Here is an 18334-nt window from a genome sequence, read left to right as displayed (position 1 = left end):
GTGGCTGACAGCAAAGAACCCCCCAGAGGTCACTGACAAACACAACAGTGTTTGCTTCACAGTCTTGCAAGGTCATGGGAGAGACACATGGCCTCCATTTAATCCCAGGGGCACCACAAAATGGTGGTGGGCTCAGGGATAATGGCTGTCAACTGATTCAGCCCCTTCTGCCCTCTGCCTTGATCTGGGTTTTTTCGTCAAGGCCAGGGAACTAATGTGGGCCTGGCCATCATATTTCTAACCACGACAGGCTGCATTAAATCCAGTGTTATGGGCCAGGGTTTAGAGAACCCCAAAGTGTAACATAGAGTTCACCTGACCCACAACTTTTAATAGATTGTGGTATGGGGAGCACATGGCCCACTCTACAGGTGTGGTACAGCAGAAACCGAAAAGTATTTTTTAAAGCAGAAAATGTTTATTCTATAACCTCAAGTTAACCTTTTTTGAACATACAGTGAACAACTTAACAACCATTAATTCAAATACAACCCTCAAAGAATACAAGTAATCCTTAATAAATTCCCAAACAACACCTAGAAGACAAAAAGAAACACCTTTTAACAGAAGCACATCAGGTTTAAATTCACTACTGAAAACAGTTATAATTCTGAATTCACCAAATGATCAAGAGATAGTCTTTTCATGGCAGAGAGAACAACAGTACACCTGCTTTGTCTGGCTTCAGCTCCAACACAAAACAAAACCCCCCAAGAAAACACAGACACACCCAAGCTTTTCTCAAAGTGAAACTAAAAAGCAGAGCCAGAGCTCAGCTCCACCCACACTCTGACATCACTGCAGTAACATTAGCAGCCAAACATTTCTTAAAGTGACATTCTCATGACACCTCCCCCCAAGAAAAAAAAAAAACCATCAACTTCAAGATGGTTTCATGTTTCACCTCTTCACTATCCTTTAAGAAATGCACACAGTAAATATACTTTTTCATTTCAAAAAAGCAACACACGCAAACAGGTAAAATAATATAGTCTTTTTTTTTGTTCTTCTTCCTCCAACTGAACCAGCTTCTGTTCATCACATTCGTGACAAAGCATCGACTATCATGTTTTCTCGTCCTGCCACATGTACTCCCGTACCGGCCTCCCCGAACAGGCACCGGAATGTGGCGACGAGGGGCTTTTCACAGTAACTTCATTGAAGCCTACTTGTGACAATTATATTATATTACTATTTTTAAATGAAATGGTTGTAACAATAAACGCCAGCGAAATAGCCGTGCATTGTTATTCCAGAATCGCTCCAAAAACGTCAACGGACGATGATCAGTATATATAATGGGGTCAGACGGATCGCTGGTCACATAAATGTGAAAATGTTGTAAAGCCCGCACCAAACTCAAAGTCTCCTTCTCAATCGTCGAATACTTTTTCTGGTGAGAATTCAATTTCTTTGAAAAATAACCAATAGGCCGTTTTAGCCCTTTGTCGTCATCTTGTAGAAGCACCGCACCTATGGCCATATCAGTCGCATCAACAGCCACTTTGAATAGTTTGATATAATTTGGGATGGCTAACACAGGAGCAGTGGTTAACACAGCCTTCAGGCCGTCAAATGCCTGTTGACACTCCGCTGTTCGCTGGAATTTGTTACACTTCTTGAGATAGTCCGTCAGTGGAACGACCACACTGCTAAAATTCGGTACAAATGTCCGGTAAAATCCACTCATACCAAGAAATCGCATTATTTCCCATTGTGTCGAGGGTATCGGAACCTCCCTAATAACTTTTGTTTTCACATCCTGTGGGACCATTCTACCCTATCCGATTGTATGGCAAAGGAAAGTGACTTGGGTCTTTCCAAATTCACTTTTGGCTAGATTTGTCACCAAACCCGCCTCCTGAAGTCGATCGAATAACTCCATCAGATATTTTAAAAGTTCTTTCCATGTCTGGCTGAAAATTACCAGATCGTCGATGTATACCGCACAATTGGGTAATCCTGTACCGACTTTGTTAGTTAATCGTTGAAATGTGGCTGGGGCGTTTTTCATGCCAAATGGCTTAACTTTGAATTGGTACATACCATCTGGAGTCACAAAAGCTGAAACCTCCTTCGCCCTTTCGGATGAAGGTAACCTTTTAGTAAATCCAGTTTGGAATTAAAAGTTGATTGTCCCACTTTCTCAATGCAATCCTCCAAACGTGGGATAGGATAAGATTCCGTTCGTGTAACTGCATTAACCTTTCTATTGTCCACACATAACCGTTGGGTACCGTCTGGTTTAGGTACCATCACTATGAGTGAGCTCCATTGGCTGCATCCCACTTCAATTATGCCATTTTTAAGCATACTCTCAATCTCTTTGTTAACCTGTGATAATTTTAATGGGTGCAATCTATATGGATGTTGTTTGATTGGAACAGCATTTCCCACATCTACAACATGTATAGCCATTTTGGTACTTCCCAATTTATCTCTACAAACTTGCCCACGTGATATCAATAACTCTTTCAGGTCAGTTTGTTTTTCCTCCGGAAGGTAACTCAACAATTTATCCCAATTTTTAAGAGCACTCTCATTTTCCAATTTAATTTGAGGTATGTCAAATTCACAGTCATCTGGATTTGGTTCGTCACTTTGAGTTAGAATCAGGAAAACCTCCTCCTTTTTCTCTCCTTCCCTTTCAAAGTACCTTTTAAGCATATTCACATGACACACTCGGTGAGTCTTTCTTCTAACTGGTGTTTTTACCACATAATTCACATCACTTATAGATTTCATAGAATTTACAGTGCAGAAGGAGGCCATTCGGCCCATCGAGTCTGCACCGGCTCTTGGAAAGAGCACCCTACCCAAGGTCAACACCGCCACCCTATCCCCATAACCCAGTAACCCCACCCAACACTAAGGGCAATTTTGGACACTAAGGGCAATTTATCATGGCCAATCCACCTAACCTGCACATCTTTGGACTGTGGGAGGAAACCGGAGCACCCGGAGGAAACCCACGCACACACGGGGAGGATGTGCAGACTCCGCACAGACAGTGACCCAAGCTGGAATCGAACCTGGGACCCTGGAGCTGTGAAGCAATTGTGCTATCCACAAGGCTACCGTGCTGCCCCAAATTTCCTTTCAATCTGATAAGGTCCACAAAACTTTGCTTTTAAAGATTCACCTACCACTGGTAACAGTACAGAAACTTTATCTCCACTGACAAAACTACGAACTTTGGATTTCTTGTCCACTACCCGTTTCATCACATTTTGTGAAACTTTAAAAAGTTGTCTAGCCAATTCACCTGCTCTATTTAATCGTTCCCTAAAATTTGACACGTAATCCAATAATGTAATTTCCGACTGCTCACTCATCAATTTTTCTTCAATCAATTTAAGTGGTCCTCTTACCTCATGACCAAAAATTAGTTCATAAGGACTGAATTTGGTTGATTCATTAGGTGCATCCCTAATTACAAACAGTATGAATTGAATTCCTTTATCCCAATCCTCTGGATAATCTTGACAATAAGCCCTCAACATTGTCTTTAATGTCTGATGCCACCTTTCTAACGCTCCCTGCGATGCTGGATGATACTCAGTTGATTTAAATTGTTTTATTCCTAAGCTATCTGTAACTTCTTTGAGTAACCTTGAGGTAAAATTTGATCCTTTTATGGTAAGGGGCTGGTTTAGCACACTGGGCTAAATCGCTGACTTTTAAAGCAGATCAAGGCAGGCCAGCAGCATGGTTCAATTCCCATACCAGCCTCCCCGAACAGGCGCCGGAATGTGGTGACTAGGGGCTTTTCACAGTAACTTCATTGAAGCCTACTCGTGACAATAAGCGATTTTCATTTCATTTCATTTCAATAGCACTCTGGTATACACTCAGATTCCTCTTCTGCTTTCTGATACATCCGTTTTATTTCTACATCTTTCTGTTGTAACTCCACTAATTTTCCTGAACTAAAAATATCCGCCTCATCCTCCAACTGTTCTTGTTCTTTTTCAACCATCTGATCAAAAATTGTTTCTGATAATTGCACTTCAACTTCATCTTCACTCTTCGATTTCTCCTCTTGTCTTAACCTGTAACTTTGCGACCTTGTTACTGCACAATCCGGAAAAATCCCAGGATACTCGTCCTTCAACAGTTCAGTTGCCTGATTTTCCACTGGCTTAACCACCACAGTAGGCATCACTCCCACCTGTGATCCAGCTATATCATTACCCAAGAAAAACTGTATTCCTGGACAAGATAGTTTCTCTATTACTCCTTCTACCATTTCACCACTCTTCACTGGACTTTCCAACCTTACCTTATATAATGGAACACTACTCCTCTCACCCTGAATTCCACATATCACCACCTTTTCTGGCAATATTCTTCCCAAACTTCAGAACTCCTCATCTCTTACCATTAGAGATTGACTAGCTCCCGTATCTCTTAAAATTGTGACTTCTTTACCTGCTCCTCCTGATACACATGAGTAAACTTTACCCACATAAGTCAATTTTTAAAAGACATCTGGCACCTTCTTATCAATCACCTCTTGATCAGGCTGTACAATCTTTTGCACCTCTTTCGCTTCACTTGGGCTTTCCTTTACCACTTTAACAAACCCCACTGTCTTATCCTGTTTTACCACATCAGCCTTCCCAGTGCTTTTCTTCAACCACCAACACTGTGACTTTACATGGCCTAGTTTATTACAGTGAAAACATTTGACATTTTTCATTTCTTTTCCACCCTCCTGGATTTCTTTTTTAATCTGAGGTACACTCTCCTTATTATCTCCCATCAGATCACCTTTAGCTTTACTACTTGAGTATTTCTCATGTCCCCAGTTTCTATCCCTCACAGGCTGAAACTGATGTCGGAAACCAATCTTTGATTTATGAACTAATTCATAATCATCTGCCAGTTCTGCTGCTAAACTTGCAGTTTTAACCCTCTGCTCTTCCACATGAGTTCTCACAACATCAGGAATTGAATTTTTAAACTCCTCCAAAAGTATAATTTCTCTGAGAGCTTCATATGTTTGGTCTATTTTCAAAGCCCTTATCCATCTATCAAAATTACTCTGTTTGATCCTTTCAAACTCCATGTATGTTTGACCAAATTCTTCCCTTAAATTTCTAAACCTTTGTCTGTAGGCTTCAGGCACTAGTTCATATGCACCTTAGATGGATTTTTCCACCTCCTCATACATCCCAGACATCTGAAGGTAGTGAAGGTAGCAAACACTTCACTAGCCCTACCTCCCAGCTTTGTTTGAATCAGTAATACCCACATGTCCTGTGGCCATTTTATTTGTTTAGCTACCTTCTCAAATGAAATGAAAAAGGCTTCCACCTCCTTCTCGTCAAACCTTGGCAATGCTTGGACATATTTAAATAGATCCCCACCAAGCCTTCGACTATGACGCTCTTTCCCACTATCCTGATCATTATCATCCAACTGTATGTTTCCGTTTACATCTGCCAATTTTACCTGACTGTCATGTTTCATAGCCATTTTCTGAAGTTCAAACTCTCTCTCTTTATCTTTTTCCCTGATCTGTATCTCCCTTTCTTTTTGTTTTTGTTCTACTAGGGCTATTCTTCCTGTTCTCCTTTCTTCTCTCTCATTTTCTTTTTTGTCTCTCTCTCTCTTTCGTATTCAAGCTGCTTTAATTCTTTCTCATGTTCCATTTGTTTACGTTGTAACTGAATTTTTGCCATTTCAAATTAGTCAAATTGTATCTCAGGCAACTTTAAATGCTTAGCCACCGCCATAATTACCTCAGCTTTTCGCATTTTGTCAGGTAATGTTTTTTAAAATAAATTTAGAATGCCCAATTCATTTTTTCCAATTAAAGGGCAATTTAGCCTGGCCAATCCACCTAACCTGCACATCTTTGGGTTGTGGGGGTGAAACCCACGCAAACACGGGGAGAATGTACAAACTCCACATGGACAGTGACCCAGAGCCGGGATCCAACCTGTGATCTCGGTGCCGTGAGACAGCACTGCTAACCACTGCGCCACTGTGCTGGCCTGTCAGGTAATGTTAACTGCGATGTTTTTGCCCCATCTAACAGTCTGCTTTTAGTCTCTGTCTGTAAGGTACTGGACAGACCGTCTCCACCCCCAAAAACATCAGAGCCTCTGAAAGAGCCATTGCCCACAACACACTCCCCACTTAAACTGGAATACCACACCTGAAAAGCAACCACAATATGCTCACCCCTCACTGTCTTTAAATTCACTAAGCCAATCCAATAGATACACTTCTATCCCCTTCGGGCCCCAATTTGTTATGGGCCAGGGTTTAGAGAATCCCAAAGTTATCATGGAGTTCACCAGACCCACAACTTTTAATAGATTGTGGAATGGAGAGCACAGAGGCCACTCTGCAGGTGTGGTATAGCAGAAATCGAGAAGTATTTTTTAAAGCAAAATAATGTTTATTCATTGAATTCAAGTTAACCTTTTTAAAACATACAGTGAACATCTTAACCACCATTAATTCAAATACAACCCCCAAAGAATACAACACTAAGTAATCCTTAATAAATTCCCAAACAACATGCAGAAGACAAAAGAAACACCTTTTAACAGAAGCACACCAGTTTTAAATTCACTACTGAGAACAGTTATAATTCTGAATTCACCAAATGACCAAGAGATGGTATTTTCATGGCAGAGCCCACAACAGTACACCTGCTTTGTCTGGCTTCAGCTCCAACGCTGAAACAAAACCAAAAAAAACAGACACACCCAAGCTTTTCTCAAAGTGAAACTAAAAAGCAGAGTCAGAGCTCAGCTCCACCCACACTCTGACATCACTGCAATAACATGAGCAGCCAAACATTTCTTAAAGTGACATTCTCATGAGACCAGCCCCATGCTTTAGTCAGCTTTTTCAAATGGCAATCAGTTTCTGAGAAAAAAAGGATGTTTCAGCAAAACAATATGTATTAGCATCTCATCCAATTCTTTGTTTAAACATCTGAAAACTTGCCTTACATCATTGGCATCCCTATTTATCTCAAATCACCTATTGAACAAGTCCACCAACTCCATTCATCATTTTAAAACCTCTTCCCAAACCCAAGATTTATTTAACACTATGGCTGAGGGCATCAAAACCATGGTTCAGACAAAGGCAGGACTGGCAGTGCCAGGTGATTGTGGCACCTCACTTCAGGCTCCCCTCCATTACATGGAGTAGGCTGGGGCCAGCGAGCACCCCGAGGGAGGACGAAGTGACGCGACCCATGCAGCGGAGGAGCTGGAACACCTCAGCCCTTCTGAATCACCCCCACCTGACACTGACTCATGGGCAGCAGGCAGAACAGGCTGACACAGCGTCACCTGTGTCGCCCAAAAGTCGACGAGGCCAACCTAGGGTTGGAAGAGCTAAGGATGAGGGAAAGGTGGAAGGACTAAAGGGAATGTGGAATCTGTGTGGGGTGGGGGTGGATGAGGTGGGGGGGGGGGGAAGAGGTGGGACAGGGTGGCGGAGCAGCCTCCTAGTTGGTAAATCAGGAGGTGTTGAGGTTGTTCCATGTGCAGTAGCCCTGCCATCTCAGTGTGCAACATGCATGCCATCGCTCGCCCCCTGGACATCGGGCATGCCAGCGACGGCAGCAAATCCTGTTGCCTGGGCATTCTGATGGACCTAGTCCAGGTTGAAGGTGATGTAGCCCAATTCCTGGATGCATAAGGCATCTGTGACAGCGTGGATGTACCTTTGTGTTGACAATTGCTATGTCCATGCAGGTCCCTGCTCAAGTCCTGAAATGAGCCTAAAATGAGCATGAATTTTGGGGGACCGTCACCTTGACAGCCACTGAATGTGGGAATCCTCCGTCCATACCCTCGTGGTGCCAGTAGTGGCACCATCTGCCACATGAGGTGCCCGGTTGCCCTGGTGAGCCACAGTCGGTGGCAGCATACGCGGTCCGGTATCTCCTCGAAGGACAGGCGGCGACAGTGTACATGTGGCCTGATATGGATAGGGCGCCTTTTCCGCAACTCATCCTCGGCCTGTTGGATGGTCGGCACTTGAGCTGCACCAGCTGGCCCCCACCCTTCTTGGACAGGCTCCTCTTGTGCTGGGCCCTCCCTGGGCTGGCTCTGGTGCTCTTGCCTCCATGCATCTGCAACAGCAGCAGTGGCCAGGTAGAGAGTGAGGCTAGCTGGCTGTAGTCCAAACACTTCTCTGCAGGAGCGTGAGTGGGGGAGAGACAAAGAATGTCAGCAAGATGAGGGTTTCCAACAGCATCCAATGCCATCAGGTTACATGGTCATCCTGAGTTGTACTGCTGTGCCACCCCTTCACCCACCACCCCCACCCCACTCCCCCCCCCCCCCACCCCCGTCCCCACCCAGCTCCTTCAAGATAATGGCATGTGCATTGCACCCCTGTCCCCATCAGTGACTTGCATCCGGCCTGTGATTTGCAGAGCCTCTATCCCCACCACTGCCAACAGGGGTATCACTCGCTGCTGCAACTGTTGTTAGCGATAGGCTCTATGGCCCCTGTACTGTTTCTACCAGTGGGGTCTAGTGGGGGGTCTCCTCACTGGATGAGCCTTGTGCTATCCTGCCAGGAGGGTGACAACTAGTTTTGTGTGGAGACGTTCATATTCTGAAGCCACTCGTCTCCATGCTAAGAGATTGGTGTGTGGGCAGGTCCTACAGATGGGGATCAGTGGGGGATGTGTGTGTTTGTTGGGACCTTAGGTTGTGGTGTTATGTGGAGCCTGGGTTCTACGCATAGATTGTAACAGGGAGCCGTTCATGTTTCCTGGTGAGGGATGGGTTGCATAGGATCAGGGGCGTGGAGGACAGGAGGCCTTGAGGACATGTTTTGATCTTCAAACTGGGTTGGGCTAGCTGATAGTATCACGTGTGAGCCGTTCACACTGTGAGGGGCTGTGTGCCAGGGCGAGTTCCAACGGCCACGGTGCATGTGTCCTTTGTTTGGGGTAAGCCCTGCTAATTTCCTGCTTCCTCTGCTGTGGGGCTGCGCTTCTAGGAAGTGCACTGAGGAGTGCCAACACCTGTTGGGCCGGTGATCGAGCATGGCCATGCTCATCCCCTTGATGATACTGCTGGGGTAGGGGTAGGAGGGATTCCAGAAGGGTGGGCTGGGTGAACAAAGAACAATACAGCATAGGAACAGGCCCTTCGGCCCTCCAAGCCCGTACCAGTCATGATACCACCCTTGGTCAAAACCCTAAAGAACAAAGAACAATACAGCACAGGAACCGGGCGGGTTCCCACGTGACTGGAAGCCCTCATAACAGATACCTCTTCATTCACCTGAGGAAAGAGCAGAGCTCCGAAAGCTAGTGACATCGAAACAAACCTGTTGGACTTTAACCTGGTGTTGTAAAACTTCTTACTGTGCTCACCCCAGTCCAACGCCGGCATCTCCACATCATAACATATACTTGATACTGTGTGCAGCCAGCAATCTCAACAGCCAGAAGCCTGTAAATTGCAGCTAGGGGGCGGGTTAAATGATTGTATAGCAGCAATGGGGGTGTCAGCCAGGGCACGCCGCTCCCAAGGGGGGACACTCCGAGTTCACTAACTTTCCACCAAGTCGTACCCGTTACTCCACAAAAAGTTTTCTTAACTCTTTGCTCCACCTCAAAGGCCGTAGCGCCTGGATCCTGCTCGTAACTACTTGCACTAATTCACACCCGTGTGACTCCTGGCTGAGAGGGTTGGAGCATCGCGAAGTGCTGGAGCATCGTGGAGGGCTGGGCTCGAGCATCGTGGAGGACTGGAGCATCGTGGAGGACTGGAGCATTGCATCAGGCGTCCAGCCCGCTAATCATATTAGAATCCTTGCAAAGCGCATGGCACAGGGCATGTAGCTCAGTTCTCAACCCGAGGCATAGCCTGTGATTTGTAAAGGTTTAACATAATTTCCTTGATTTTTTTTGTATTCAAGACTCTTAATTACCTTAACTGCGCAAACAATCTGCCAACTTCAAAGATTTACGAATTTGTGAGGACCCCTTGCTCTTGCAACTCCCTCAATATAGTATTTGAATTATATTGCTTCTACATTGTGGTTTCTCCAAAAGTATGTCACTTCACACTTATCTGCATGGAATTGCATCTCATAGAATTCATAGAATCAGCAGTGCCGAAGGAGGCCATTCGGCCCATCGAGTCTGTACTGGCCCTTGGAAAGAACACCCCACTTAAGCCCAGGCCTCCACCCTATCCCCGTAACCCTGTAACTCAGTAACCCAACCTAACGTTTTTGGACACGAAGGGCAATTTATCATGGTCAATCCATTTAACCTGCACATCTTTGGACTGTGGGAGGAAACCGGAGCACCTGGAGGAAACCCACGCAGACACGGGGAGAACGTGCAGACTCCGCATAGTCAGTGACCCAAGCCGGGAATCGAACCTGGGACCCTGGAGCTGTGAAGCAACTGTGCTAACCACTGTGCTGCCATGCTGCCCTGTGACTGCCCACACGGTTTGTTATGTCCTATTGAAGTCTTCTACCATTCTGCTAACTGTATAATACTTTGCTGTGTTCTGTATCATTCACAATCTCATAAACAGCAAAAAATGAATTGATCCTAACATTGATCAGTGGGGGTGTCCACTGATCAAAGTCAGGAAAAACACCTACTCAACATTACTCTCTGTGACTTTGCCAATTAAGTGCACAACTTACTGTTATCCCTTTAATCCTACATATTTCTATATTCTGAATCAGTCTGTTATGTTGGTACTTTATCAAACTAACTTCCAGTTTTCATGTTTTAAAGCAGTTAATATAGATTTAACTGTTGTTTAAACTTCAGGTTAAATGTGCCAACGGCTTATCTCTAATTGATTCTAGTGGGCTAACGATTTTTGGCTGGAACAGTGAGGTGGCTAACATGAATCCTGACCCCTATTCCTCAGGAGGCAACCTCAGATAGAGGTAAACAAGGTAGCAGAACAATTGATAGGAAACGTGTTAGTCCTGCAATCTTGGTGTGGGTGCTCTTGATTTTCTATTGACGGTAGAGTACGCACAAAGAAAACGAGTAATATTGAGCAGATTATCAATTTCTGCAGGTTTCACAAATCACAATCAATAACTGTGATTAAGTAGTTTAATCACAAACTCCTTACCAATGTATCCAGTATGCGGAGGTCTCACAGAGTCTGGATATTTAGATTAAAATGACCTCCTTTGCATTCCTGATTTAGAAAGAATAAAGAAACAATTAATTGATTAATTAAAACATGGGACAGCTTTACACACCAGAGAAAATATCACTGACAACTGAGGAAACAAGTCAACTTTGAACTGCAATATATAGTTTGAACAAGCTATTTGTTTAGTATTCTAAGTTCAACTTTTATTGTCTGACCGTTGATGTTTTGTGGAGCATACAAGAAGTGATGCATCACCTTCTGCAGCTCTATTCATCGGTACCGTTTGAAATCACAGTTGTTAATGAGTTTAGGATGTTAAAGGGTTGATTTTCCTCTCCCAGTGCAGTCCATTGAAGCAATTAATAAAGAAACATCAGGAGTGTTGTTCTCAGGCCTAATTTAATAGGAGCTGCCGTGTGGATGTGTTTTTGGCTGCAGCCTTAGAGTCAGGGAAAAGTCAGGATATATCATGAACCTTAATGGCAGAGAATTATTAGAGAGACAGGCTCAGTTAAAGCCTTGTGGGAGTGCCAGGAATATTTATTTTGAAAGTAAAGAGACGGGGGATGGATTCTCTGTTTGAGAGATGAAGTGCTGACACCTGGGACGTTCCATGCTGCTGATGGGGGTGTGACTGCCGTCGTCAAACTGGGCCAGCACCGGCGCCACGTGGAACTGGTGCAATTCCAACGCATGCCAACCTGTGATTTGCCGGGGGAGGGAATGGCATTTGAGAGCTTGACAAGCTGCAGCTGCATATAAGCACTCTACTCCCCACACACTCTCATTCCAGCCAAGAATATGGTACCCCGGAGAGCAGCCCTGGGGTTCGCAAACGCAGAGTTCAAGATAATGCTGGATGCCATGCAAGAGAGTTGAGACACCCTGGGCGGAATTCTCCCCCCCCCCCCCATGTCGGATGACGAGGCGGGACCGTTCGGGGTCTCTTGCCCCAGCCGCAATCCCCGCAACACCCGACAGCACCAGTCTAGGGACAACACTGACTTCTCCTCACTCTTGTCACCAACACCCTCCACCATCCCAGAGACATACAACTTGGTTGGGCACTTTAGTGAAGAGGCTCTTGGTGCCAATGTGGTGCACATGACACACATGCTGTGGTACATCAGCTGGAGGCAGGAACCCCCGAGGAGGTGGACAGTTGGAGGGTGGCCTGACCCCAGGGCCTAGCTATTCAGGAAATAGAGAGGAGGGGAAAAAACTTCCCTAATAATGCTCTTTACCCAGAGTGGCTACCTGATGTCAGCTCAGTGCATATTTTTGAACTTAACTAAGTATATGAAATCACTTTTGATAGCTGCCTTATACGGCTTTTGAATTAGCGACAGTTATTGAGCTGTAGGAAGTTGTGATAATTGATGTTGAAAATCCTACCTTCTCATTTACGTTGCTTCGCCTTAGTTTGAATGTCAACAGCATTGACTCGTCTGACTGTAATTCTCGCAATTCCTATTGTTTACTGTGCCACAGTGCAGGCTTCCTCACAAGCTTCTGGGAAATGTCAGGCCTCAGCAGGGTATTTACATTGCCTGACAGAAGATATTTGGAGCTGGATTTTAAAACCATTAGGGAGGCCACAACAACAACAAAAAATCAGCTCCTAAAACCATTATCAATCAGCACATAAATGATCACATTTCCATTTTCTCCCCACTCAGGACAATCAAGTTGGACATGAAATGGAACGACCGTCAGATGTCTCTCCTGTACGGGTGGTTGTGACACTCATTTTGATCCTTTCGTTTGAAGTTCAGTTTTCTGATGACTACATTGCAGTTTTGTGCTGTGCAGAAACCAAACTGGAGAGCAGATTTCCTCAATTTGTTCCGGTTTATTCTCCTCTAATTACTTTATTTTCATGGCCCACCATACAACAGGAAGGTATCCCTCCCTTTTTCAATTTTATGTTAATTTCAAGCTGCAATGCCCCTCTACTAAATTATAGGAATATAGTCACTAAGTAATTGCTTTTGAAGTGGAATCCATTTGGAGCTGTTTACTTAGGAGCCATGATCTGCATGGTAAATTGTATATTATCTGTGTAAATATTCCTGACCTATCCCTTATAATGCCCCTTCCTTCTACAAAAGGCAAACTAGTGTAGATTAGGTCAATGTCACTTGTGGTTAAAATGGATCTCAGTCTTCATTGTGAAACAGTAACAGCCTGATTTCCTGGACAGATTGTGTTTCACAGAGGATTGGTAACAAAGCAATGATGAATTTTAAAAGCACAACCTGATGTGTTGGGTGCTCTGGATCCGTGGAACACATACAGGCCACCAACACTTAAAATAGAACAACACTATTTTATTAAGCTAGAAGTTGTTGAACATACTTTCACTGTGGGTTAACATGACGTTAGATTAAACTAAAGACCTCTGCCTGTCCTAACCAGTCTATGCACTCAGCACATGGTGAAGATCTGTGTTGTAAGCTGTAAGCTCTGTCCTTCTGAGAGGCTGCATTCTGAATGAGCGGGAAAACTGATGCCCTTTGTCTTTATAGTGAGTGTGCTCTAACTGGTGATTGGCTGCGGTGTTGTGTGTGTTGATTGGTCTTGCTGTGTGTCCATCAGTGTGTATGTCTGCACCATGATATACTGGTGTATATTATGACACAACCAAAGCATTTTGGAAGTAATTCCCCAAACACTGTTGCCAAGTTTAACCTCCCCAATGACGTAAGGTTCCGAGGCCACCAGTGTGTTTGGATTTTTAAATTGATTTGAGAAAGGCTTTTAAATCTGCTTTGAGTCATTGAAAATCTGGCTTTCCTAATGTAACTCAGAGGCTGTAAGTGGACAGAGGGGTAGGAGGCAAAAGAAAAGGGACATGGATGTTTAGCTATCCTTTTGTTATTGAGGTTTAAAGGTTAGAAAAAATACTTGGATGTGCACGTTACTGTCAAGGTTTAACACTGCAGTATTCAGACTGCGAGTGATATAATGGCCTGGGTTTTCATCCTCCTAGGTGGGTATTGGGAGTCAGGAAAATTCCTCACTCAGCCTACCATGCCTTGGGAGAAAGTGCGTGCAAAGGTGGGATCTTCATTATTGGGTGCAGGCTGGACTCAGCATTGCTGCCTTACGGCGCCGAGGTCCCAGGTTCGATCCCGGCTCTGGGTCACTGTCCGTGTGGAGTTTGCACATTCTCTCCGTGTTTGCGTGGTTTCACCCCCCCCGCCCAACCCAAAAGATGTGCAGGGTAGGTGGATTGGTCGCGCTAAATTGCCCCTTAATTGGAAAAAATGAATTGGGTACTCTAAATTTATTTTTAAAAAGGTCAGCCCAATGACGCACCATAAACTGGATAGAACCAAGGAACCTAGTGGTGACAATAGGATGTGTAAACAAAAGCTTTTTAAAAATCATTAATTTATTCATTTCCACCATATTAAACAAGTTAGTTCAGTACAGGCCAATGAAAGTCTCAGTCATCTGGACCCTTAAAAGTATAACTAAAAGAAGCTGCAGGCATTAAATCATTATCCTTATGTAAATAAATATTATGAAAATGACAGCAGAGATCCGGGAACCAGAGCTGTCAATCAAGTAATGTTTTCACTGAAGCTCAGTGTTTCATCAATGGATGTCTAGGATTTCAGGCAGGCCTCATTATATATTCTTGACTGACACTGTTTTAATTTTTTTTACACATCCCATCATCACTGCAGGGTTAATTTGCTCTATATGGTGTATAATGGGTTAATGGCTATAAATTGGCATGGGGGCATGAGGAGCTGAGGGGAGGGGAGGGGGGAGGATTCAGGGTCAATTGCTTGCTTAGGGGACATGAGGAACAATGGAACCGTAGTCTGGCATGGGGGCCATGTGAGGTTGGTGTGTGGCATAGCTTGGCATGGGGCATTAGGGTTCATGGGCAAGGGTGAAGAGCCATTGCTTGGCATTTGGGGCATGAGGAGTACCTTCTGAACTTAACTTTCAAAAGATCCTATCATGCAGACTATGGTTTGCAACGGCTTTGAGGGGCCATGAACCCCAACTCCCTTGAATCCTCACCAGGCTTCATGATAATTGTGGAGGAGGATGACATGCCTATCACTGTAACGGAGCTGGTCAGGGTGGGGGTGCAGGGTTGGGGGTTTTGCCCCAAATGAACAAACACACTCTAAAGGCACTCCCAAAAATCACAGCTTGGGAACAGAGTCGGAAATCTGGGAATGGGGACATGCTTGCTATTTTTAAGAGTCATCCCGACTTGGTGAAAATCCACGCCAATATTAATGTTTATTTCAGCATCCCATGTCACAATTCGTGAATTAAACACCTACCCAGTGACCTGCAACCATTAACCTGTACTGTACAAAATTTGCAGATTGACAGCAGGGCTAAGACGACTGACTGGGATAGAAGGATTTTTTTAAATGTCTCTGTCCCAGATAATACAATCAGTAATACACCAATCAGCGTAGGATCAAGCCATAAAGACTGGGCGTCATTCTCCGACCCCCCAGCGGGTCGGAGAATGGCCGTTGGCCGCCGTGAATTCCGCCCCCGCCGCCCGCCGAAGTCTCCGAAGGGAGAAAAGTCGGCGGGGCATTAATGGCGCCGCAGACGTCGGAGAATGGCACGGGTGGGCGCAAGGCAGCCGATTTTGGGCCTGCCGATATTCTACCGTCCGGATGGGCCGAAGTCCCGTCGACGTGACCGGTCATCAAACCTCCTTTCAATCGGCGTCAACCTGTGCTCCAGGTTTACGCCGACCAGCGTGGAGGTGAGTGACGGCCTGGGAGGTTGTCTGCTGGGCAGGCGATGGCGTGGCCGCAGTCTGAATGTGTGGGGAGAGGTGTGTGTAGGGTTGTGTGTGTGTGTGTGCGGCGGGGGGGTGGTTAGAGTGGGCTGGGCTTCGGGGGAGTGCCGGGAGGGGGGGTCAGTGCCGGGGAGGGGGATGGGATGGTCCGTGCTGGGGAGGAGGATGGAGTCCGTGCCGGGGAGGAGGATGGGGGGGTCCGTGCCGGGGAGGAGGATGGGGGGGGTCCGTGCCGAGGAGGAGGATGGGGGGGTCCGTGCCGGGGAGGAGGATGGGGTCCGTGCCGGGGAGGGGGATGGTGGGGTCCATGCCGGGGAGGGGGGGTGCGAGGGCAAGTGAGTTGGTCCACCTGGCCAGGTGCCAGCCTCCAACAGTTGGACCCATGCGGTCCATGCCACCTGGCTGGGGGGAGGGGGGGTATGGGCAATGATGACATGTCGTCGTTCCCCCCCCCCACCAGGCCGTCATGTTTTCCGATCAGCCAGCGATGTTGGCCGATGTGGCGGCAGCCGCTAATGTCTATGTTGCCCTGGATGAGGAGGAGGAGGAGCGTGCCAGTGGGGCGGCGCAGGCTGCCGCAGAAGGGCAGGCGGCAGCCGACCAGGCTGGAGGGACACCTGACCGACAGGACGAGGAGGGGGAGGAGGACGTCGCGGCCCCACGGCAACGGAGGCACCCGAGGGAGCCCCGTGTGTACCGGCCCCGGCAGTCATACCAGGACCTCACGGACCGGGAATGCAGGAGGAGACTCCGGATGAGCCGGGAAACCGTGGCACACATCTGCCACCTGCTGGCACACCTGTCACCGCGTGGCACTGGCGGGGGACACCCTCTCCCCGTGTCCGTCAAGGTTACGGTGGCCCTGAACTTTTATGCAACGGGGTCATTCCAGGCACCGAGTGGGGACCTGTCCGGCATATCGCAGACATCGGTGCATCGGTGCATCCGGGCAGTGACAGATGCCCTATATGCCATGGCGCACCGCTACATCCGCTTCCCCGTGGACCGGGCCAGCCAAGATGCCCGGGCCGTGGGCTTCTCTGCCGTGGCCGGGTTCCCCATTGTCCAGGGCGCGATCGATGGGATGCACGTCGCCGTGCGGCCACCTGCAGATAACAGGGCCGTGTTCACTAATAGGAAGGGGACCTATTCGATGAACGTACAGTTGGTCTGCGACCACCGCATGATGATCCTGCACGTCTGCGCCCGTCACCCAGGCAGTGTACACGACTCATTCGTGTTGTCGCGGTCATCCATCCCCGGCATGTACGAGGGACGCCATCCCCGGCTGAGGGGCTGGTTGCTGGGCGACAGAGGCTACCCATTGCGATCGTGGCTGGTGATCGTGAGGCCACGCAATGAGGCGGAGAACCGCTACAATGATGCCCATGTAGCGACAAGGGGAGTGATAGAGAGGTGCTTTGGCGTGCTGAAGATGCGTTTCAGGTGCCTGGACCTCTCTGGGGGCGCCCTCCAGTATCGGTCAGATAGGGTCGGCCGCATCATTGTGGTGTATTGCGTCCTGCACAACATAGCCCAGCAGAGGGGCGATGTGCCGCCGGCAGAGGAGGGCGGAGTGGAGGAGCAGCAGGAAGAGGCGCAGTCCTCCCAAGATGAGGGGGATGGGGGCAATGGTCAGGGCAGACGGTCTAGACACAGGCGGGTGGCAGTCCACCGTTACCAGCTGGCCCAGCGGGCACGGGACAGGCTGATAGCCGCCCGCTTCACTAACTAGATGGGCGTGGGAATCGGGTAGTATGGCCACAGACCGCACACCATGGCAACAGACGACCACCCACACCCCCCACCCATCCACCCACCCAGCACCCTCACCCCCCTCCCCAACCCCACCCACCCCACCCGCATGCACACCACCACCCCCATTGCCGATCCACCTGCGGCACAACGGCCGGGCTCACACAGTTGCGGGTGGACGCGTGTCTATTGCAGGCCATGGAGGATGATGACAACCCACCCTGCGATGAGCTCCTGGCTCCACATCATTGGACTATGTCTGACCCATGGCCACAGTACCACCATCCACCCGGACCATCCCTGCATGCGGCTGTGACACTGCAGCGCACGGTCCCATCCTCTGCCCGGGGGGATGTTGATGGTGGCCCAGGGGGAAGGGGGCAGACTCACCTGGGGCTGAGGTAAGACCACCCCTCACACACACACACTTGCGCTCAACGTACATGACACCCCCGCACGCTTTGGACTACGTCTACGTGGTTCCCCAGACGGTACAGCAGAACTGGAGGTGGACTCCTGTGATTCCTGCCCTCTGACACGGGATCCCTTTGGCGGCCGTTTCCTGGGGCGTCCTGGCCTAGATGGGCCAGGCTGCGGCCGGGGGACTGGGATGGCGAGCTGCCGGCCTGTCCTGCCCGTTACCCACCCG

Source organism: Scyliorhinus torazame, chromosome 4 (genome assembly GCF_047496885.1).
Source record: "Scyliorhinus torazame isolate Kashiwa2021f chromosome 4, sScyTor2.1, whole genome shotgun sequence".
Lineage (NCBI taxonomy): Eukaryota > Metazoa > Chordata > Chondrichthyes > Carcharhiniformes > Scyliorhinidae > Scyliorhinus > Scyliorhinus torazame.
This window is presented reverse-complemented; position numbering follows the sequence as displayed.